At 42.0% G+C, this 24,080-nt stretch overlaps 1 protein-coding gene across 1 annotated transcript in view; it reads left to right on the top strand.

Moving 5' to 3' along the window:
• The first annotated feature begins 1,270 nt into the window (after positions 1-1,270).
• VAMP7 (vesicle associated membrane protein 7) overlaps positions 1,271-24,080 on the top strand; it is a 68,356-nt gene continuing 45,546 nt past the window's right edge. Inside the window, exon 1 of the mRNA XM_036740538.1 lies at positions 1,271-1,569. The gene's annotated coding sequence lies outside the window, so the exon portion shown is untranslated. The remainder of the gene's footprint in view (positions 1,570-24,080) is intronic.

Below are 24,080 nucleotides of genomic sequence, written 5' to 3'. Positions count from 1 at the left end.
GCTGGAACAAACACTAAAGACCAGAGGACTTCATGGATGATATTCCCTGCCAGATAGCTGTATAGGAAAAGACTTTTTGAATCTTAAAGGGATAATTGCATCATTGTTTTCTTTTGGGTCTTTGTATATAAAGGGGACTGCTCCTTTGATTTGTCAATGCCTCGATCAATCCTTCCCATGTTTACTTAAAGGGGTGATAGTTAAGGGGAAGAATTCAGATGTATCAGTAATGGTGAGAGGTCTTCAGAAAGTTGAAGGGAAGAGGAAGGATTGAGTGGAATGCTGAAACAGTGAAGGCCCCCCCACCCCCAGCATGGGAAAAGACCTTGTCTCTCCTACCATCCACCCCCCACCCTGCACCCCTTCTATACTTGTAGAAACTGCTCTGCTGAGAAAGTAGAGATAGAAATTACATCAGTAGACAGACTGCAAGGTCCTGTTTATCTAACTTTTACTCCCTCTTCCCTGGTCTCACGCCTGTTTCTTTTTGTTCTTTGTTCTCTGTTGTTGGGAAAAGATTCCGTGTTTAGAATGTGAGCTCCAAATCCAGTCAATGGGAAGAGGACTCAGTAGGGGGTGGGGGAACTCTGTTAGGCTCTATATAACTTGCTTTGAGCTGTATGCAACACACACACGTGCTGGCATCATCTTGGGCCACGCTGAGGTGTGTCCTTTCTCATGAGAAAGTAATAAACTCCTTTTTGCCTTTTCTCAAGAATGGTCTCTGTCTGTTTTTAATGTGAGTAGTTGTCTTTGACCCACACACTACCTATCTCCATCTATATTAGACATATTGGCTGAATTGAATGTAAGTCACGAGGGCAGACTATTTTTTGTTTTCGTATAGCACAGTGTTTGGCACTTAATAAATGCTTGTTGACTGATCATGCATTGTATGAGTTTGTAATTAGGCACTGTTTACTTATTTTATACATGAGCCAGCTCAATAGTGAGCCAAATGCTCTCTGTAATACAGTAGGTGGAGCAAATGGGTGGGGTTTCCTGATTGACAATTCAGAGGCTCAGCCACTAGATCACCCTGAGGTCCATCCCAGTTGAGTGAGGCCAGGAGATTGATTCTGGCCAGAGAAGCAAAAGCACTTAAGTCCTTTCCTAGGACCACTCCCTATCTGACTCTAAGGCAGTCGGGCCGCGGCTCCAAACTACCAGTCCCAGCATGCACCGTGACCTCAGAGAAGGAGGAGAACCGGAAGAAACACTTGCCCTTCCCCATTCCCTTTCCCAGAAGGCCGCGGGCGGGAGTGCGCCTGCGCAGCCCGGGCGCCAGCTCGGACCTCCGCTTGGGGTCCCTCTCACCCCTCCCCCTCCCTGATTGTTGCATTCAGTTACGAGGGAAGCGTCATTAGCCCGGCTGGTCGTAGGCGTGCGCGCGCAAACGGCACCCGCTGCCTCTCCACCTTCGACTGTATATGCCCCTCCCCCTCACGCACCCACGCACGCACCCAGCATTCCGAACCTCCCTCCTCCCGGGCAACGCAGCAAGCTGGGCCGAGCGATCCTCTGCCGCCGATTGGGGCCGCTCGGGCGGGCCGCCCTGCTGCCACTGAGGTAGGTGACCTCCCTGCTTCCCTGGCAGCCTCGGCCACTGGGGCAAGCCGCCCCCTCTCTTCTCTCTCTCTCTTTCCCCTTCCTCCTTCCATTTCCCCCTCCCTCTTTCTCCCTCCGGTTTCCTTCTCCCCCCCATCTCCCCCTCCCCCTTGTCCCCCAATCTCCCCCTCCATCGTCCCTCCCACCTCTCCCCCCTCTCCTTTCTTCATTCTGCGGGGCGGGGCCTGTAGGGGGCCGGGCGCGGGGGGGGGAGAGGTGGAGCACTGGGGGCCGAAGTCACTAGGCCCCACCCTTACCCGGAGCCTCTTTTCTTCCTTTCCGTGGCCACACCTGACTGTCAGGAGGGAAGACTCTTGACAGGCTGAGTGGAAGGGCTGTCTATAGCTTCCCACTTATGTTGTTGAGGACCTCCCCCCCGCCCCCGCCCTCTTTCAATTTAGCGAGTGGGTTTAGGAGTTGACATGGGATTAAAAGGAAAAACATAAAAGCACAGAATCGGAAACTGAGGGGATGCTCATCAATTGGGAAATGGCTGAACAAGTTGTGGTTTATGAAGGTGATGGGCAGCACTATTGTGCTGTAAGAAGTGATGCGAGGAGGGGAGTGATTTCAGACAAACCGGCGGACCTTGTCTGAACTGTTGCAAACTGAAATGAACAAGACCAGGAGAACAATTTATACAATAGCAATCCCATTGTAAAGACAGTCAGTTCTGAAAGATTTAGTGACTGATCAACACAGTGGCCCAACACAATTTGTAAAGGATTCGTGATGAAACATGCTGACCATATTTTCTGCACTTGAAGGGCAGATTTAGGCATATTTTTAGGCATGGCCAATATGTGGATTTGTTTAGCTTAACTATGTTTATTTGTTACAAAAGGAGTTGCCGTGGCAGAAATACGTTTTTGCTTGTAACCAATTTAGTAATTACTCTGTCTACTTCCGTTATAAATAAACCGATCCTGAAAGTTGATAAGCCTTGTAGAGTTTATGCTTAACTGGCATAGACCCCCAAGGTGGGCACAGTATCACCTCCACATCCACAAGCTCTACTTCAGTGTGGAACAAATATTTGTCATTGGCTGAAAAAGCTATGGGAATAAAGGAAGGAATAATACATTTAGGAAGAAAGCCCAAGACACTGTGTGCCAAATACTATGCTAAGTCCTGGGTATATAGCAATACAAGATAGAGGCACTCACTGCCCTGAAAAGAACTTACATTCTAATTGAGGAAACAATTCATATTGGGCACTGGTAGCCAAGGAGAGGGGTGTTTTGGTCTGAAAAGTTACTGCTGTTATGAGTGGAGCCATAAGAGAGTTGATTGAAATGTTTACAATCTACTTTAAGATACTTCTATTTAGTAGTACCATCAAGGATGCTTTAAGCATCTGACTAAATCTGATAAGCACATCTGAAATTTTACAGATAGCTTTCTGTTGAAGCCCCTGCTTCAAGTTTCCTCCCAGTTCATTCCATTTAGCTGTCAAAGTGCAGAGAGCAGTTCTTTTTTTTTTTTTACTTATGACATCATAATGGATGTTACCTTTAGTATCTCAACCCTGACTAACCTGGATTTTATTTTATATTTTCTTCGAATAATATTTTTTCCCAGTTACATGTAAAAACTGTTTTTAATGTTCTTTTGTAAAATTTTGAGTTCCACATTCTCTCCATCTTTCTCACCTCCCTGAGATGGTAAGCAATTTGATATAGGTTATACATGTGCAGTAATGCAAAACATATTTCCATATTAGTCATGTTGTGAAAAAAACAGGCCAAAAAAACTGCAAAAAAAGAAATGAAAAATAATATCCTTTGATCTCCATTCAGACTCCATCGGATCTTTCTTTGGAGTTGGATAGCATTTTTCATCATGAGTCTTGAATCATTGTATTGCTGAGAATAGCTAAGTCTTTCACAGTTAATCATTATACAATATTGCTATTACTGTGTACAATGTTCTGGTTCTGCTCACTTCACTTTGCATCAGTTCACATAAGTCTTTACATGTTTTTCAGAAATCATCCTGCTTGCTATTTCTTATAACACAGTAGTATTCCACTACAATCATATGCCACAACTTGTTCATACATTCATCAATTGATGGACATCCCCTCAATTCCCAATTCTTTGCCACCACAAAAAGAGTTGCTATAAATATTTTTGTACAAATAGGTCCTTTTTTTTTAATCTCTTTGGGTTACAGACCTAGTAGTTGTATTGCTAGATAAGTTTTACAACTCTTTGGGCATAGTTCCAAATTGTACTCCAGAGTGGTTGGATCAGTTCACAATTCCACCAACAGTGTCTCAATTTTCCCACATCCCCTTCAGCATTTGTCATTTTTCTTTTCTGTCACACTAGCCAATCTGATAGGTGTGGGGTGTTACCTCAGAGTTGTTTGAATTTCCATTTCTCTAATCAGTAGCGATTTAACACATTTTTTCATATGGCCATAGATAACTTTGATTTCTTCTTCTGAGAACTGCCTGTTCATATCCTTTGACCATTTATCAATTGGGGAACCAAAGAGCAGTTCTGGCCATGTCACCTTCTCCCCCACCCCCACAAACTTCACTGACTCCCAGTCACCTCCAGGATCAAATATAAAATCTTTTTATCTTTTAAAGCACTTCACTACCTGTCTCCCTTCCAACCTTTTAGTCAATCAATCAGTAAACATTTATTAATCATTTACTATGTGCCAGGCCCTGGGCTAAGTGTTGGGGGTACAAAAAGGGGAAAAGACAGTCTCTGCCCTCAAGGAGCTTACAGTCTAATGGAAGAGACAACATGCAAGCAAATATATACAAAGCAAGCTATACACAGCATAAATAGGAAATAATTAATAAAGGGAAAGCATTAGAATTAAGAGGGGTTGGGGAAGGCTCCTTGGAACTTAAGGGAAGCCAAGGAGGTCAGTAGGTGGAGTGGAGGATGGAGAGCATCCCTGGCATGGGGGACAGCTAGAGAGTGTGCCCAAAGCCAGAGGTGGAATGTCTTGAACAGCCAGGAGGCCAGGACTACTGGATCAAAGAGTATCTGTCAGCGAGTAAAGGGGGGAGAAGAGGAAAAAGAAGGAGGAGACTAGGTTATGAAGGACTTTGAATGCCAAACCGAGCATTTGGTATTTGTTTCTGGAGGCCATAGGGAGCCACTGGAGTTGGGGGTGGGGGGAGGGGTAGGAAAGCTTGACGTGGTCAGACCTGTGTTTTAAGATGATCTCTTTGACAGCCAAGTGGAGAATGAACTAGAGACCTAAAGCGAGGAGACCCAGAAGCAGGCTACTGGAGTAATTGGGGCACAAGGTGAGGAGGGCCTGAAGGGGACATTCAAGAGATGCTGCAGAGGTGAAATCAAGAGGCTTTGGCAACATCTTGGATATGGAGAGTGAGGAGGTCAGGAAGACTCCTAGATTTTGAGCCTGGGGGACTGGGAGGGTAGTGCTGCCCTTTACAGTAATAGGGAAGATAGAAAGGAAGAGGGTTTTGGCAGAAAGATAACTGTTTTTGGACATGTGTTTAAGATGTCTACTGGACATACAGTTCAAGATATCTGAAAGTCTGTTGGAGATTCAAGATTGGAGGTCAGCAGAGAGGCAGGATAAGTAGATTTGAGAATCCTCATTATAGAGATGGTAATTAGATCTATGAGAGCTGATGAGATCACCAAGTGAAGTAATATACTGGGTGAAGAGGAAAGGGCCCAGGACAGAACCGGGAGCGACACCCATGGTTAGAGGAAATGATCTCAAAGAGGATCCAACAAAGGAAACTGAGAAGGAACAGATAGAGATGTAGGAGGAGAATCAGGAAAGAAGTGTGTCCCAAAAACCTAGAGAGAAGAGAGTGTCCAGAAGAAGAGAGTGTCCAGCAGTGTCCAAGGCTGCACAGAGATCAAGGAGAAGGAGGACTGAGAAAAGGGCATTGGATTTGGCACATAAGAGATCATTGGTAACTTTGGAGAAAAGTTTTGGTGGTATGATGAGGTCAGAAGCCAGATTGTAAGGGGTTAAGAAGATAGTGAAAGAAGAGGAAGTGGAGGCACCTGTTGTAAATGGCCTTTTCTAGGAGTTTAGCCACAAAGAGCCAGACCAGGTGAAGGTTTTTTGAGGATGGGGGAGATATGGGCATGTTTGTAGGCTGGAGGAAAGGAGCCAGTAGAGAGGGAGAGATTGAAAATAAGGGAAAATGTGGGGGATGACCAAGGGGACAGTCTGTTGGAGGAAACAGTATGGAATGGGATCACTTAAACAGGTACAGGAGTGAGGCCACTTCTTCATGTGAGACAGGAGTGAAGGAGGAGAGAGGGGCAGAAAGTATCTGAGTGATTGGAGAAGAGGAAGTTCATGGTGAACAGCTGCAATTTTTTCTGTATAGTATGAGGCAAGGTTCTCAGCTGAGAGAGGGGGAGAGAAGCCATGGGAGGGTGGAGGAGGGATGGGAAGGTTTGGGAGAGGTACTGTGAAGAGTGGGAGAGTGAATTGATAAGTAGGATTGCCTAGCAGCAGTGAGGGCCCAGGTGAGATTATGTAATATCAATTTGTAGTGGACCCACTGAGAATGCTTGTGTGACTTTCTCCATTTTTGTTCAGCTGTACATGTGTAAGAGTGAAGGTGATGAATGGTGAGAGTGATCCAAGGCTGAGACTTGGCTGGGTGTAATTAGGGATATCATAGGGGGACGAGGGACTCAAGAGAGGACACCAGTAGAGAGTTGAATTGTTCACCAAGGGGTCTAGGTGGGCAGAAGATGAGAGCATGCTATCCACTGCAGTGTCACCTTGCTGCTCAGATTATATGAACCTCAATATTATTATTATTATTACAGCAACCAATATTTCTATAGTGTTTACTATGTGCCAGGCACTATGCTAAGCAATTTACAGAAGGTAGATGATGTTATGATCCCCATTTTACAGATGGGGAAACTGAGGCAGACAGCAGTTAAGTGACTTGCCCAGGGTCACACAGCTAGAAAGTATCTGAGCCTGGATTTGAACTTGGGTCTTCCTTACTCCAGGCTGAGTGCTCTGTTTACTGTGGCCCAAAGGAGAAAAGGTAGTGATGGAGGTAGTCAAGGAGAACCTGGAAGTGGCCATGTTGTCCATTTTCCTTCCTTTTGTGTAGTCTAGGATCCATTGGCACTGGCCTTATTGGGGTTCTGCTCCCATCACGCTTAATGCCCTGGTTGCACGCCATGCCTGGAACGCTCTCTATCCCTACCTCCACCTTTTAGTCTTCTTGACTTCCTTCAAGATTCAGCTCAAATACCACCTTCTGCTGGAGGTCTTTCCTGGTGACCTCCTCCTCCTCCTCCTCCTCCTCCTCCTCCTCCTCCTCTGCCCCACCTTCAAGATTACCCCCCATTTGCCCTGTAGATTTCTTGTGTACTTGTTTGCTTGCTGTTTCCCTCATTAGAATATGAACTCCCTGAGGGCAGGGATTATGATTCTGGCCTTAGTTTTATCCACAGTATGGTGCTTGGCACACAGCAAGGGTTTAATAAATGCTTCTTGATTGATATTTATTGAATTCTAAAAAACTTTCTCCCACCCCCTCTAACTTCATACTAATTCTTTAAAAATACTTTATGTATGCTCCAACTGTATCATTCTTAGTATCATTCTATCCCTTCAATGCTGGAATCCATTAAAATTATTTTATCCTTTGGGAAAAACAACCAAAGCTTGAACTGAATAAACTGCCTATGTAATAATGCCCAGTCAAACTTTAGGAAATGTCTCCTGTAGTCTTAAGAACCTCATGAAAAACCTCAGTTAAGTACAGGGTCCAGAGCAAAGGTGTGGACTTGAGATTTGGTTTTAATGACTTGGCTGGCCTCTGGTTATAAAGGTGGGCCCTATTTATAGGTAAGAAGCATTTGGAATATCTTAACCCAAACTTTAGATTCTTGTTATTGCTTTGGAAGGCTATTATTTTTTGTTAAGAGACCTAATTCTTGAAGGTGTTTACAAATCGACATGACATTTCTGAATGGTGGTGGTGGGGAAAGAAGTAAAGATGAAATCTGTTTCAATACAAATGTTGCATATGAGACTATAAGAATGGTTATGTCAAGCTACTTGGCAATAATTTGATATTTGCTACTATTTACATTTCTGTGTACAACAAAAGAACACAGAGGATTGGTGTGATTCAGATTCCATACAGCCAACTTTTTAAAAAGCATATAATAAATTCAACATGGTATTTTCAAAACTCCTACTTGTCTGTGCTTTGTTATGAATTTCCTTCTCTGCATTTAAAATGTCTCAGTATCTGCCTTTTTTTTTCTTTTGGGGGGACATCACTGTTGCTAGCTTGCATCTTATGCCTTATTTGAAAAAGATAAACTAGTAACAAATAAGCACACTCAAGCAAAACAAATCCACCACCTTCATCTTTGTGAATTCCCGTTTCTGATCACAGTCTGTTGTCATTCTCCTTCTCTCTCTGCCTCACCTGCCCAAAGCACAACTGCAGATCTCTCCACCCGTTTGTTTTCTCCTAAGCTGTCAGCCCTGCACTCACTCCACTCTCCTCCCTTCCCCATCCTGACCTCTTAGTGAACCAGTTCAACTCTATACCATCTTGTGCTCAGCACAACTGGAAAAAATCACAACCGAGGTGACTGGGAGTTCACTGTAACTTTATGTCACATAGCCTCAACTGGGCCCTCACTGCTGCTTGACAGTCCCTCTATACCTCCCTTATCGACTCACTTTCTACAGCAACTCTTCTAGACTTTCTCAAACCTCCCGTGGCTTCCCTTCCCTCCACTCTCAGCCAAGAACCCTAACATGTGCTTCACATCTCCTGAAAAACTGAAGCCAAGAGCCTCCTCTTTTCCCCTCTTTCTCAACCCACATCTCTCAGATACCTTCTGCCACTATTTCTACCTCCACCTATCTCACATGAAGAGGTGGCCCATCTCCTGGCCAAGGGAAACCCCTCTATATGCACCCTGATCTTGTGCCATCCTGTCTTCTCCAGCAGGTTGTGTTGCTTAATATTGCTTACAGGTTGCTTCCCTATAAACATGCCTATGTCTTCCCTGTCCTCAAAAAACCCTTACTTGATCCATCCATCCCCGCTGTCATTCCATATCTCTTCCTTTTTTGTGACTAAACTCCTTGAGAAGGCTGTATACAGTAGGTGTCTGGGCTTGCTTTCCTCTCACTCATCTTAATTTTCTGCAGACTTGCATCTCTGCCTAGTGGGTATGTTAAACTGAATTAAACTCAACATACCTGAAACTAAACTCATCTTTCTCCCTAAGTTCTCTCCTCTTCCTAACTTCTTTATTACTGTTAAGGACCCTGCTATCCTCTCAGTCACCCAGGCTCTCAACTCCTTTCTCACCTTCTATATCTAGTCTGTTTCAGAGTTCTATCAATTTTTCAACTGTAACATCTCTCAAATATACTCCTTTTTCTTCTGATAACTGCCACCACCCTGGCACAGGACCTCATGCCTAGACTGTTGCAATAGCCAACTGGTTGATCTCCATATATCAAATCTCAATCTCTCTCTCTCTCTCTCTCTCTCTCTCCCTCTCTCCCTCCCTCTCCCCCTCCCTCTCTCTCCCTCTCTCTCTCTCCTCCTCTCCCTCTCTCCCCCCCCCACTCAGCTGTCAGACTGAACTTCCTAAAGTGCCAGATCTACACATGTCATCTCCCAATTCAGTCAACTCCAGTGACTTCTTATCACCTCCAGGATCAAATATAAAATTATTAGGCATTCAAGGCCATTCATAATCTGGGCTCTCTTCCCATTGTTCTTACAATTTACTCCCCTCTTATACTCTGATACAGTGACACTGGCCTCCTTGCTTTTTTCCTTGCATAATCTCCTCACTCCATGTATTTTCACTGGCTATACCCTGTACCGGAAATTCTTTCACTCATTTTCACCTGGCTTCCCTGGATAAAATCCTACCCTTTATGAGAAAAGCCTTTCCAGATCCCACTGCCACCATTTAACATTAACCAAAAAAAAAATGGCAAGTCCATGAGAAATGCATTGCATCTGGATTTATTACAAGACAAAGACACATGCATGTAGGAACTCTTTATACCAAAGAGCCCAGTGCTGCAGGGAAAGTTACAGGGAAAGGAGGTAGTTATAGGGGATGGGAAAAAGACTAATCCCCTCCCAAAGGGGAGGAGAAAGGCCATGGCAAAAGCAGCATTCTGTTCCCTTGGGAACTGCTAGACCATGAGGAGAGAAGGGTCCCAGCTGCACAAACAGTTTCTCAGTCTGGTGCAGACTGACTGGCGCCTGTCTTGACTCCCAAGGACACACAGGGAGTCCAGCTTGGGGTGCAGATAACAAATTATGTCAGCCCAGGGGGAGCTTCCTCCTTGACACGTTCGGGGGCTCCTGTATACTCTAGGTCCAATGTGTCTGGAAAATACGGCAACTCAAGAAGACGAGGTCAGGGGGGCCCTTAACACCCTTAATGCTAGTAGTGCCTGTCCTCAGTTGATTTTCTCCCATTTATACTGTCTGTAGCTTGTTTGTGCATAGGTGTTTGCATATTTTCTCCTCCATTAGTTTCTGAGCTCCTTGAGAGGAAAATTGTCTTGTGCAATCCCTAGCACTTAGTGTAGTATCCAACATAGACTAAACACATAAATGCTGGTTAACTGACATGTGGGGAACTCTCCCTCTTCATCTCATCCTCCTCGATTCCTTAAGTCTCAACTACAGGCCCCGGAATCTGCAAGAAGTCTGTCCCAGTGCCCTTCAGTCTTAGTGCCTCCTCTCTGAGATTCTCCTGTTTATTCTGTATGTATCTTGTTTGTATGGGGTTGTTACCATGTTGTCTCCCTCTTCAGACTGAGCTTCTTGACAGCGGAACTTTTTCCCCTTACTTTGTATCCCCAGCACTTAGTACAGTGCTTGTCACATAGTAGGTGCTTAATAAGTAATAGTTGATTGATCATCATCTAATGATATCAAGGACTTCTCATGTTTCTAATGCCCCTTTCTTTAAGATTTAGTCCAATTAAAGAAAATACATGAGAAAAAAAGGAGAAAAGAGAAAAGCTAAGTGAGGATAGATAGCTATATTTTTTTTCTTTTTTAGTGCACATTCAAAAATAATAGCAGCTGGAAAGTCTGTTTATATATGTATCTTTTTAAATGATTTTTAAAAAATAAGTTTTTGTTAATAGTGTCTGGTTGTTGTGTTTTTTACATCACTATTGTTATCCCAAGAATCCCTCTCTTTCCCCCACCCCCTCCCAGAGAGCCATGTCATATGACAAATAGTATTTACTAGAGAGGGGGAAAAAATCAGTGCAACTGATCAATACATTGAAAAAGTCTAAAAACATGATCCATATGTAACACCTGTGGAACCTCCTTCTTCCACTAAGGGGCAGGTTCTTCATTCTTGATTTTTATAATTTTGCTATATTTACTTTGGATTTTTTGGTGTGTCACTGTTTGCATTTACATGTTGAAGTCACTAGGTAGATTGTTTTCTTGGTTCTACTGACTTTACTCTGTATCGGTTCATATAGTTCTTTCCATGCTTCTCTGTATTCATCATATATATCATTTCTTACAGCACAGTAATAGCGCATTGCATCCATGTACTACAATGTGTTTAGCCATTCCCAAATTGATGGGCATCCACTTTGTTTTCAATTCTTTGCTATCACAAAAGATGCTGCTATAAATATTTTGGAATATATGGGGACTTCTTATCAATGGCTTCCTTGGGATATGAGCCCAGAGATGGAGTCTCTTATTCAAAGGATATGGACATTAGTCACTTTATTTACATAATTCCAAATTTCTTTCCAAAATGATTGTACCACTTCACAGCTCCACCAGCAATGTATTAGAGTGCCTATCCTTCTACAACCCCTCCAACATTGTGTGTTGCCATTTTTTGACATTTTTGTCAATTTTCAGAGTATGAAGTAAAACCTCAGAGTTTGGATTTCCATTTCTCTTTATCAGCTAGCCACTAGGTGATGCAGTAGATAGACCACTGAGCATCTAGTCAGGAAGACCCAACTTCAAATGCAGCATCGGACACTTGCTAACCCTGTGTCCCTGGGCAAGTCACTTAACCTCTGTTTGCCTCAGTTTCTTCATCTGTAAAATGGAGATAATAATAACACCTTTCCAGGCTTGTTGTGAGGATCAAATGAGATAATAATTAATTGAAAAGCACTTACCACAGTACTTGTCACACAGTAAGTGCTATATAAATGTCTTCTTTTTCTTTTATTACTAGTGATCTAGAGCACTCTTTTATGTGGTTATGTGATTATATACTTTGAAGTCCTTTTGAGAACTGTTTATTCATATCCTTTGACCATTTATTTATCTGATGGCTATTAGTGTTATATGTTTTTGTTGTTCAGTCGTTTCACTCAAGTCCAACTCTTTGTGACTCCATTTGGGGTTATCTTGGCACAGATAATGGGGCGGTTTGCCATTTCCTTCTCCCACTCATTTTACAAATCAGAAACCTGAGGTGAGCAAGGTGAAGTGATTTGGCTAGGGTCACACAGCTATATAGTTTATGTATTTTGGATACCAAACACTTATCAGGGAAATTGGATATGAAATTTCCCATTCAACTACTTCCCTTCTCATCCTAGATGCCTTAATGTTGTCTGTACAGAAGCTTTCCAGTTTCAAGTAATCAGTTAACTATTTTATCTTTTGTAATTGCCTGTTTACTCTTTTGGTTAAGACTACATCTCCTACCCATAGCTGCAAGAGGTATATGATGTTTCTCTTAATTATTTTATAGAATGATCTTTAATATTAAGGTTATGTGTTCACTTTGAATGTATTGTGTAGTGTGGTGTAAGGTGTTAGTCTAAGCCTAATTTCTGGCAGAATACTTTCCAGTTTTCCTAGCAGTTTTTATTAAATAAGGAGTTTTTCCTAGGTTATTTTTTGTTACCCACTTTATCAAACACTGGGTGATTGAATTTTTGATTCTCCTGGGAGTCATTCTGGAATCGTCAGTCTCTCTTACCTCTTATATCCAAGCTGCTGCCAAGGCCTCTTGATATCACCTCTGCAGCATCTCTTGAATATGCCCTCTTCTCTCCTTTGACTCTCTCTCCAACCTGGTGTAGGCCCTTATCACCTCACCTGGACTACTGGAATAGCTTGCTGGGTGGGGGGAGGGGGGAGTCTGCCTGCCTCAGGTCTCATCCCTACACCGGTCTGTCCTCCATTCAGCCACTAAAATGATCATGTTACCGCCCTCCCTCCCCCCAATAAACTCCAGTGGCTTCCTATCACTTCCAGGAGTAAATAGAAAATTCTGTTTGGCATTCAAAGACTCTCATAACCTAGCTCCCTCCTCGTCCCTTTCCAGGCTTCTTACACCTTACTCCCTGACGTGTACTCTTCAGTCCACACACTGGTCTCCTGGCTGTTCCATGAACAAGATGCTCCATCTCTAGGCATTCACTCTGGCTGTCTCCCATGCTTGGAAATGCTCTCTCTCCTCTACTCCAACTTCTGACCTCCCTGGTTTCAAGTCCCAACTAAAATCTTGTACAGGGAGTCTTCTCCAAGTCCTCTTAATTCCAGTACCTTCCTTCTGTTAATTATTTCCCATGTAGTTATTTATAATTGCTTTGTATATATTTGTTTTCATGTCATCTCTCCCATTACCTCCTTGAGGGCAGGGACTATTTTTTGCCTCTTTTTGTACCCCCAGCTCAGGGCCTGGCACATACATAGTAGGTGATTAATAATTTTTTCTTGGTTGATAGTCTGTTCCATTGATCTCTCTATTCCTTAATCATTATTAGATGGTTTTGATGACTGCTGCTTTATAATCTAGTTTGTGGTCTGGAAGTGGTATTCTTTTGTCCCTAATTCTTTTAATCATTTCCTTTGATAGTTAAGATCTTTTGTAAATTCAATTGGTCTAACATTAATTTGGGTGGTATTGTCATTTTATTATATTGGCATGCCCTAGCCATGAGCACTTAATATTTTTCCATTTATTTAAGCTGTTCTTTAATTCTTTTTTAAAAAGTAAATTTCATTGTATTTTCAGTTCCAGATTGTATGGCTCCTTCCCTTGCCCATTGAGAAGGCAAAAAATACAAAACCCGTTATAAATATGAAGTCATGCAACACAAATTTCTGAATTAGCCATGTTTTAAACAAAAAAAGAATAGAAAAAATAAACTTCCATCTGCTCTCTGTATCAGTTCTCTCTCTGGAGGTGGGCAGCATGTTTCATCATGAGTCTTTTGGAATTGTGGTGGATCGTTGTGTTGATCAGAATTACTAAGTCTTTCACAGTTGATTATCTTTTACTTTTTTATTGCTGTTCTCCTGGTTCTGGTTACTTCACTTTGCATCAGTTCATATAAGCTTTTCCAGGTATTTCTGAGATAATCCCTTTCATAATTTCTTATAGCACAATAATATGCCATCAAATTTATATACCATACCTTGTTCAGCCATTCCCCAATTAATGGACATACCTTCAGTTTCTAGTTCTTTGCCACCACAGAAAAAGGTGCTATAAATATTTTTGTGTTTATGGGTCCTTTTCCTTTTTCTTTGATCTTTTTGAGTTATGGACCTAAAAGTCCATTGGGGCAGAGGGTTTGTAGTTTAGTAGCTTTTTGGGCACAGTTCAAAATTGCTTTCCATAGTGGTCAGACCAGTTCACAACTCCACCAAAGTTCATTAGTGTACTTGTTTTCCCATATCCTCTCCAGCATTTGTCATTTTCCTTTTCTGACATCTTAATCTTTTTGATGGGTGTGAGGTAGTCTTTCTTTAAGGAACATTTTGTAATTGAATCTATTTTGGGTCTTTTGGGTGCTTTGGTAGGTAGATTATTCAGATTATTTTATGCATTTTTTTAGTTATTTGGAACGAGATTTCCCTTTCTATTATTGCATCCTGTGTTTTGTTATTATTGTATAGAAATGCTGTTGCTATTTGAAGATTTATTATGTAGCCTGCAACTCTGTTGAAGCTATTAATTCTTTCAGTTAATATCTTCACTTGTTCCCTAGGATTTTCCAACTGTACCATCATATCAGCAACCAGGGATATTTGTATCTCCGCTTTACCTATCTTTATTCCTTTTATTTCTTTCTCTTATCTTATTGCTATTGCTAGCAAAGCTGTATCAAATAATAATGGGGAGAGTCAATATCATTTTTTCATTTACCTATTTTTTGGAAGAGGTTCTACTGTGTCCCCATTGAATGTGATGCTTGCTTTTCATTTTACATAGATGCTTTTTATAAAGGTCCTTTTATGCCTGTACTTTGTAGGGTTTTTGGCATAAAGAGTGTTATACTCTGAGACTTTTGCTACATCTGTTGGGATAATCATGTGGTTTGGGATGTTTTGGTTTTTAATATGATTAATTATGTTGTTTCCCTAATGTTGAACCATCCTTGCATCCCTAGCATAAATACTACTTGATCATAATGAATGATTTCTTGTATATATTATTGTAATGTATTTAATAGGCTTTTGTTTAAAATGTTTTATATTGTCTTACAGTTTTCTGTGTTTTATCTTTCCCTGGTTTAGATATTAGGACTATATTTGTCTCATAAAAGACTTCTGGTAGGTAGTCTTGCATTATTCAAATTTCCTTTCGTTTGTATTTTGAAGGTCTTTCTCTTCCTGGCTTACCAAACTTCTTTCTGAATTGAATTGTTAAATTTAACCATACTGTGTCTTGGAGTTTGCAGCCTTAGTCCCCCTCACCCCACCCCACCCCCTTTCTGGAGACAATTTAGGAATTTTCAAAATTGGTATTTCATTTTTTATGTTCAGAAGTTCTGGCCAATTCTCTTCTGCTACTGTCTACATTATGCTGTTACCGTTTTTTTTTGTCCTGTCATGTTCTTCTGAAAAACTTGGGCTCTTTAGGTTGTCTCTAGGTTGTCCTTCACTTCTGTGTATTTGCATTCCAAATCCATTGTTTTCTTTTTTGTTATCTTTGGTGAGGCTTGACACGGCAGATTCCATTTATTCTGTTTTGCTCATTATTTCTGCTGCATAGGCCATAAATCCTGCTCTCATAATTCTCATTTCTCTTTTGAGCCACTCAAGGAACTATCTTCTCCTCAAATTCCACAGGGTCCTCTCTCTCATCAAATATCAGATTGTTTTCCTTTATTTTGCAGTATTTATTAATGGATTTCTGAACTCATTTATTAGATCTGGAGGTCATATTTCCTTGTTTTTCCTGTTATCTCTGCTTGTGTTCAAGGTCTTAGAATTTTCTTCTTCCTGAAATCTTTGATAATTTCAGTCTTTTTAAAATAAAAATAAGGGGGACCCTTACTTCCCCCTGTCATTCACTTCTTGACTCCCTTCCCTCTGACGATGGTTTCCTTGGGGGCTGGATTTCACAGTGTCTCAGCCTCTTTCCACACTGGGCAATTCACAGTTCACCAGTCTTCTTGCGCCTTACTCTCCTCATTTACCCTGTGATCTAGCCACACTGGCCTCCTGGCTCTTTTTGCATTCAGATTTCATATTCAAAGTGTATTCATTAATGGGTGTTAGGCACATAGGGGTGTCAGTAACAAGCAGAGTTATGAATCTGATCAAGAGGCTTTTCAACTGAAAATCAAAGGAGAGGAAAAACCGCTTATGTGTTTCCACTAAATCAGATACCACCTCTAATTCTTTTCTCTGGAGTTTTTATTTCACTGTTTATCTCTTGCTTTCTCTCTTCTAAAGATTTTTGTAGTTTTCATGGAAAATGCTTTTTTTTCCCCTTTCAGTTTCTCCTTGTAGTTATTATGGAGTTAGGATTATTCACTAAGATGGTCAAGAACTCAGGGTCATGGATGATTCAGAGCAGTTGGTGTCAGTGAAAAACTGGGCCACTAAACCTTTCACAAGGAGGCCTGAGGCCACATATCGACTTGGAAAACACCTATTAACATCATCTATGTTCTATTGTATTTTCATTTAGTTTGTTAGATATGTCCCAATTACATTTAATCTGATTACTGAGATATAATTATTGTGTGTTTGTCCCTCTGGACAAACCAGTCCCTTCCAGCCTTTTTGCATACAGGAACCCCTTTTTACATTAACCAATTTTAAGAATACCCATAATAGAGAAGGGAGGGAATAGGCATTTATTAATTGCTTGCTATGTGCCAGGCACTGTGCTTGAGGGGCTTTATTTACAATTAGCACCTCATTTGATCCTCACAACAGCCTTGCAAGGTAGGTGATGTTATTATTCCCATTTCATAGCTGAGGAAACTGAGATAGAGGTTAAGTCACTTGTCCAGGGTCACACAGCAAGGACATGTCTGAGGTCAAATTTGAACTCTGGCCTCTCTGACTTTGTTGAGGGTGAAAAACCCAGGGATTCCGGAATCCCAAACTAAAGGTCCCAAGGCAAGGTTGCCTGGCATGAATTCACAGACCCAAGCAATCTTTAAGTCAAGTTGGCAAAAGTTTGTTATACTTTACAGCGGGCAAGACTTCTTAGGGGACCTGCAATCTAAAGGGGACATAATTATATCTTATATAGGGCATTTTGGGGGGAAACCTGTCAAGTGTCATGATTAGTTGTTTTGGGGTGGGATTAGGGAGTGATTAAGGCGTGGTTAAGGAGTGGTTAGTTCTTAAAGGAACATGCACTTTTTGTATCTACTGCGCAGGTGTATTGCCCAGAGTTCACTGGGAAATAGCCCAAGGTGGGGCTAGGAGGAGGTGTGGTTTTGACCCTGAAACATCACTAAGTCAAGTCACTAAGTCAATTAACGGTTGGGGCTGACTGGAGATATCCAGTTTGCTTCCATCAAATGTCGTTAGTCAAGATTAATGTAAGGGAGTATACATTTGACTATGTCTAGGATACATATCAGTAAGGTCAGTAGGCAGTAAATATTGTTATGTCCCAGTGCACAGCCAATTAGCAATACATAGGGAGATGGACCAATAAATTCTATAGGTAGGCACAGATGGCAACTGTGATAGGAGTAGAGATAAGTATTCTGCTAGGGCATGCTGCCCTTGAACTAGAGAGAAACTGTCAGAGACAGTATTTTGAAGCTAGGGAGAGATGGGATTTTAGAACTGGATGTGGTTTTGGAATTGGGGTTCAGGCACAGGCACCCAAGCAGAAGCTGTTAGAATTAGGGTCCAAGCACAAGCACCCAAGCACCTCATCAACTTCAGGCCCAGCACTCTATCCACTATGCTACCAGAATATATATGATACCAAAAGGCTTCTGTGAAGCTCATAGGAGCATCTATCTGCATGTAAATATGTAAATAAATATGTAAATAATACATGTTCAAACAAGATACATTTCTCCAGTCAATAGGAATTTTGCTTATGGAAGGATCGGTAGAGGAAATGGGCTATTAAAACATAACAGAGTGCCTGGAGGGCAGTCTGGGGATTGTGACCCCTTTTAGCTATGTTTTAGGGCAGGAAGAAAAACAAATAATAAGGGCTGGCCCCCAGGGGTGTGGCTGGTGGTGTAATATTCAAAGATTTGAGAGAAAACAGATGATGTAGGAGCACTAGACAAGGAGTCAGGGCATCTGCTACTTACTGTGTGTCCATGGATAAGTCATTCATCCTCTGAGCCTCAGTTTCTTCAGCTTTAAAATGGAGACAATAATACTCATACTGTATATCTGATAGTACAAAAGTACTCATGTCTTCATCACATGCATTGTTGACTAGCTTCAGCAACCTGGAATTTAGACCATCATTTGAGCCTATTGATATTTTTGTATTGAACCATTTGGATAAAAAAATCAAAAGAGTGGTGTGATAGAAGCAATATTCCCTCAATGTCCTAGCAGCTTGGGGGCACCACAGGGCACAGAGTGCTGGACTTGGTGTCTAGAAGACCTGAGTTCAAATCCAGCCTCAGAACACCAGCCCTGTGACCCTGGGCAAGTCACTTCACCTTTGCCTACTTCAGTCTCTTCACCTTTAAAATTATTCTTGTCATTCATCCTTCCTTGTAGAAGAAGACCAGTGACATCAGGAGGTGTTGTCTTGACTTGAAAATGAATTGGACTTAAGTGAGGCAGAGCTGGTGCAGCTCTCACTCTCAGCCTCATTCTCTCCTCCAGGGTCGTGAGAGTACAGTGGCAAGACATAGATCAGGATGACTGGTGATGGCCCCTGCCTTTAAAATGGGGATCATGAATAACGCCTTCCTCTCAGGCTTATTGTGAGGATCAAATGAGATCATATTTGTAAAGTGCTTTGCAAGCCTTAAAGTGCTATAGAAATCCTAGCTATGATTATTAGCTAAGCTTTCCCCCACCCTCTCACCCCACCCCCATACAAGTTAGACTAGTTTTTCTTTAAATGGTGTTAAGAAATACCTCAGGACTTGGTTGGCTCAGAAATAAAGGTATTTATCAGACTGATGTGGATCTCTTGCTCATCACTTGTGTACAAAGCAGTCATGAACAGTGTACAAAGCAGTCATGAAGATCTCCAGGTGTTCTCTATGATGCTTGGCTGGTAGATCACAGTGGGTCATTTAGGCAAGGGAGCTTCCCTCCCAGCTGAACCAACTCGAGGGGTCTTCCAGTGCTTCTGTTCTTTTTGAATGTCATTCTTTGGCTAGAAGTAAATCTCTTGTTCTAACTCTTGGATCATTGCTTTTTTTTATGTTTGACTGATTAGTTTTATTTTTTTTCTTTATTTCTTTAATATTTTTTAGTTTTCAACTAAATTGTATTTATTTATTTATTTTTAGATATCATCCCTTCATATTCAGCTCACCCAGTGCCCTTTGTCTATATATATATATATGTATATTCCCTTCAACTACCCTAATACTTAGAAAGGTTTCATGAGTTACAAATATCATCTTTCCATGTAGGAATGTAAACAAAACAGTTCAACTTTAATAAGTCCCTTATGATTTCTCTTTCCTGTTTACCTTTTCATGCTTCTCTTGTTTCTTGTATTTGAAAGTCAGATTTTCTCTTCAGCTCTGGGCTTTTCTTCGAGAATGCTTGAAAGTCCTCTATTTTATTGAAAATCCATATTTTGTCCTGGACTGTTATACTCAGTTTTGCTGGGTAGGTGATTCTTGGTTTTAATCCTAGCTCCTTTGACCTCTGGAATATCATATTCCAAGCCCTTTGATCCTTAAATGTAGAAGCTGCTAGATCTTGTGTTATCCTAATTGTGTTTCCACGATACTCAAGTTGTTTCTTTCTGGCTGCTTGCAATATTTTTCCCTGGGAACTCTGGAATTTGGCTATAATATTCCTAGGAGATTTCTTTTTGGGATCTTTTTCAAGAGGTGATCGATGTATTCTTTCAGTTTCTATTTTACTCTCTGGTTCTAGAATATCATGGCAGTTTTCCTTGGTAATTTGTTGAAAGATGATGTCTAGGCTCTTTTTTTGATCATGGTTTTCAGGTAGTCCAATAATTTTTCAGTAATCTCTCCTGGATCTATTCTCCAGGTCAGTCGTTTTTCCAGTGAGATATTTTACATTGTCTTCCATTTTTTCATTCTTTTGGTTCTGTTTTATAATTTCTTGATTTCTCATAAAGTCACTAGCTTCCACTTGCTCCATTCTAATTTTTAAGGTGGTATTTTCTTCAGTGTTCTTTTGGACCTCCTTTTCCATTTGGCTAATTCTGTCTTTTAAGGCATTCTTCTCCTCATTGGGTTTTTGGAGCTCTTTTGCCATTTGGGTTAGTCTATTTTTTAAGGTGTTATTTTCTTCAGTGTTTTTTTGGGTCTCCTTTAGCAAGTCATTGACTTGTTTTCCATGTTTTTCTTGCATCATTCTCATTTCTCTTCCCAATTTTTCCTTTACTTCTCTTACTTGCCTTTCCAAATCCTTTTTGAGCTCTTCCATGGCCTGACACCAATTCATATTTTTCTTGGAGGCTTTTGATGTGGGTTCTTTGACTTTGTTGACTTCTTCTGGCTGTATGTTTTGATCTTCTTTGTCACCAAAAAAATCTCCAATAGTCTGAGTCTTTTATGCTGCTTGCTCATGTTCCCAGCCAACTACTCGATCCTTGAGGTTTTTGTCAGGGTATGACTGCCTTCAGAATGATGAGTGCTTTGTGCCAGGCTTCAGGGCCATTGTATTGCTGTTTTCAGAGCTACTTCTACACAGCAAGCTCTGCCATACCAGTGCTCCTCCTCCCCCAAGAACCACGAACCAGGACCGTGACCCAGATCCAAGCAGGGCAAAGCAAGAGAACCCTGCCTCTGGGCCAGCAAAGTGTTCCCTGCACTCTGGCTCTGATCTGCTGCTTAATTCCTCCCACCAGGTGGGTCTGGGGCTGGAAGCAACTGCAGCTGGAGCTCTGGAAGTAGCCGCTGGAGCTTCCTGCTGCTATCACTGCCAATTCCAGGGCTGGGGCCAGACCTGCACTTCTCTCCCCCAGATTCAGCAGTTTTCCCACTGACCTGCTAAGTTGTCTTTGGCATTTGTGGGTTAAGAAGTCTGGTAGCTGCCACAGCTCAGTGATTTCATGGCCTTACGGTCTGCTCTGCCCATCTCATCAGAGCCTGGTCTGTCCTGTGCGGTCCACACTGGGCTGTGCTCCATGCGATGGACCCTTCCCAGCGACCATCCAGGCCATCTTGGGCTAGAGACCTGCTTCCCTCTGTTATTTTGTGGGTTCTGTAGCTCTAGAATTTGTTCAGAGCCATTTTTCACAGGTGTTTGGAGGGATTTGGGGGAGAGCTTAAGTGAGTCCCTGTTTTCCAGCTGCCATCTTGGCTCTGCCCCCACTCTTGAATCATTTTGTTCCAATATTGACCCTAAACTACTAGGGACCTATCCTGAGTCAACCAAGAACAAGAGATGACTAATAGATTGATGTCCTCTGGAAGGAAAGTAAGTCACTAGTGTTCTGTCCTGGGACCTTGGTGATCAAAGTTGTGGGCACCACCCAATTGGAAGTAATAGCCAGTATGTTAGAAGATAGCTTCAGGATCCAGAATGTCTCAGTGAATTAAAACACCAGGCTGAATTGGACAGGCTGCACTTAGAGATAAATGTTAAGTTATTTGAATCCTTAGTACTATACAGAATTGGAGTCAACAGCAGTTCATGTGATAAAAGACTCGGTATGAGTGAACAGTATTTATGGCAGCCCAAAACACTCATGTGACAATAGGCTGCATTCAAAGAATGCAGAAAGGGAGGCGACAGACAGTTTGATCAGATCACATATGTGATAAAAGGTTGGCTTCTGGACACAACCTTTTGTGTGTTCGTTTTTTGTTTTTGAAGAGGACCATGGCATCAGGGAAATGATGACATGACTTGCAGTTGACTTTGATTTGAGTGAGGCGGGGTTGTGCAGGGTCACCAGCCTCACTTTCTTCTCTAGAGCCTTCTAGGTCTGATACTCACCAGGATGACTGGAGATGACCCAGGATGCAGTGGGGGAACCTGGCCCTTTAAGGCAAAGGCCCTTTCACGTACTCACTTAGAGTGAGGTAAGGCCCGTTCAAAGAATAGGCCTCTTTAAAAAGTGAGTCAAGGGATGGCCCAGGTTGTGTTTGTCACAACCTTTTAGAACAATCATGGATAAGTGGGAGTGGCTCTAGTTAATGGAGGGTGACCAGGATGTTTCAAATGGCCTGAAAACATGGTATTTCAAAAAGAACAGTTGAATGTTTACCTCTGCGTGTTGTTTTCTATTTGAATATGAGCTCCTTGAGGCTAGGAACTGGCTTGCTTTTTGTTTGTATCTCCGATGCTTATCACAGTGCTTGGAACATACTAAACACTTTGTCAAAGCATTGGATCTCTAGCAGCCACATGAAGATTAGCTTGTGCAGAACTAGGCCAATGGGTGAAAGTTTGAGAGGAGCAGATTCGAGGATAATATAAGGAAAACTGACCTAAAAATGAAAGTTGATTGAAAATGGCCTGTGGTGCCTGCCAAGATCCCTTCACTGTGAGTGTTCTGAGGGAGGCTGTGTGGTCATCTTTCAGATTTCTGAAGAATAAGCTCTTCGAGGCATGTGGTATTTGTCTCCCCAGTACCTGATACTGTTAAACTGTGGCTCATTTATTGATGGTCGATTCAATCAAGTAGGGATTAAAGGAGAAGACCACCTATGCTTCCTTCTAGCTCTAATGTTTTTTAGGTTATTCTCATAGTCAAGTTGTTGGTTGTATCTGACTCTTTGTGACTCCATTTGAGGTTTTCTTGGCAAAGATACTGGAGTGGTTTACCGTTTCCTTCTCCAGCTCATTTTATAGATGAAACTGAGGTAAACAGGGTGAAGTGACTTGCCTAGGGTCACACAGCTAGTAAGTGTCTGAGGCCAGATTTGAACTCAGGGAGATGAGTCTTCCTGACACCAGGCCTGGCACTATATCCACTGCACCACGTAGTTGCCCTCATAAGCAAGTTAGTAGATATTTATTAAGCATCTGCTATATCTGCCTGGCACTTGCTAAGCACTGGGAATACAAAAACAGGCAAAAAGCATTATCTGCCCTCAAGAAGCTTACAGTCTAATGGGGGAGACAACATGCAAACCACAAATGTGTATACAGAGTAAATGGGAGCTCACCAACAGAGGGAAGACACTTTCAAGAAGATCTGGAAAGACCTCTTGAAGAAGCTGGGACTTGAAGGAAGCCAGGAAAGTTAGGAGGTGGAGAAGGAGTGGGAGGTAATTCCAGGCAGGGGGGAAGGCCAATGTAAAATGCCCAGATTCAGGAGATCTCCTGTGGAGTCTCTTATGAAAGGAACAGCAGGGAGGCTGTTGTCACTATATTGTAGCATCCAGGAAGAGGTGTAAGGTGCAAGAAGACCAGAAAGGTAGAAAGGGGTTGGGTTAGGCTGGCCTCTGAATGACAAACAGAGCATTTTGTATTTGATCTGGGAGGTGATGGGGAGCTGCTGGAGTTTGGAGTCCAGGAGTGACATAGTCAGAACTGCATTTTAGAAAAATCAGTTTGCTGTCTGAGTGGAAGGGGGAAGGGAAGGGAAAGGAATACACATTTATATAGCACCCATTAGATGCCAGGCATTGTATTAAGTCACAATGTCACAGCTGGGGAACCTTCAGCCTGGAGGCCATATATGGCCTGCTAGGTCCTTGGGTGCATCCTTTTGACTGAGTCCAAGCTTTACGGAACAAATCCTTTTATTAAGGAGGTTTGTTCTGTGAAGTTTGGATTCAGTCAAAGGGCTCCCCTCGAGGACCTAGAGGACCCCATGTGACCTGTATTAAGTGCTTTATTAACATTATCTCATTTGATCTTCATAACAACCCTGTGGGGTAGGTGCTGTTGAGGAAACTGAGGCAGACAGTAAATATAGGAAGGCCAACTAGAACTCATTCTCCGATTTGATTTGGTTATTGCTTTCATATTTGAAGAGGACCAAAAGTACATCACTATGTCGGGGTCAAGGCACAGTGTGTCCAACTGTGGCTGATCAGACCAATACTAGGGCAGAAGGCTCTACCATTTGGGGTGGAGATGTCTCTAGATTTGTGTATGTCATGTTTCC

Source organism: Trichosurus vulpecula (genome assembly GCF_011100635.1).
Source record: "Trichosurus vulpecula isolate mTriVul1 chromosome X unlocalized genomic scaffold, mTriVul1.pri SUPER_X_unloc_2, whole genome shotgun sequence".
Taxonomy (NCBI): Eukaryota; Metazoa; Chordata; class Mammalia; order Diprotodontia; family Phalangeridae; genus Trichosurus; species Trichosurus vulpecula.
Note: the sequence above shows the minus strand (reverse complement) of the source record. Positions and strands in the feature narration are given on the sequence as shown.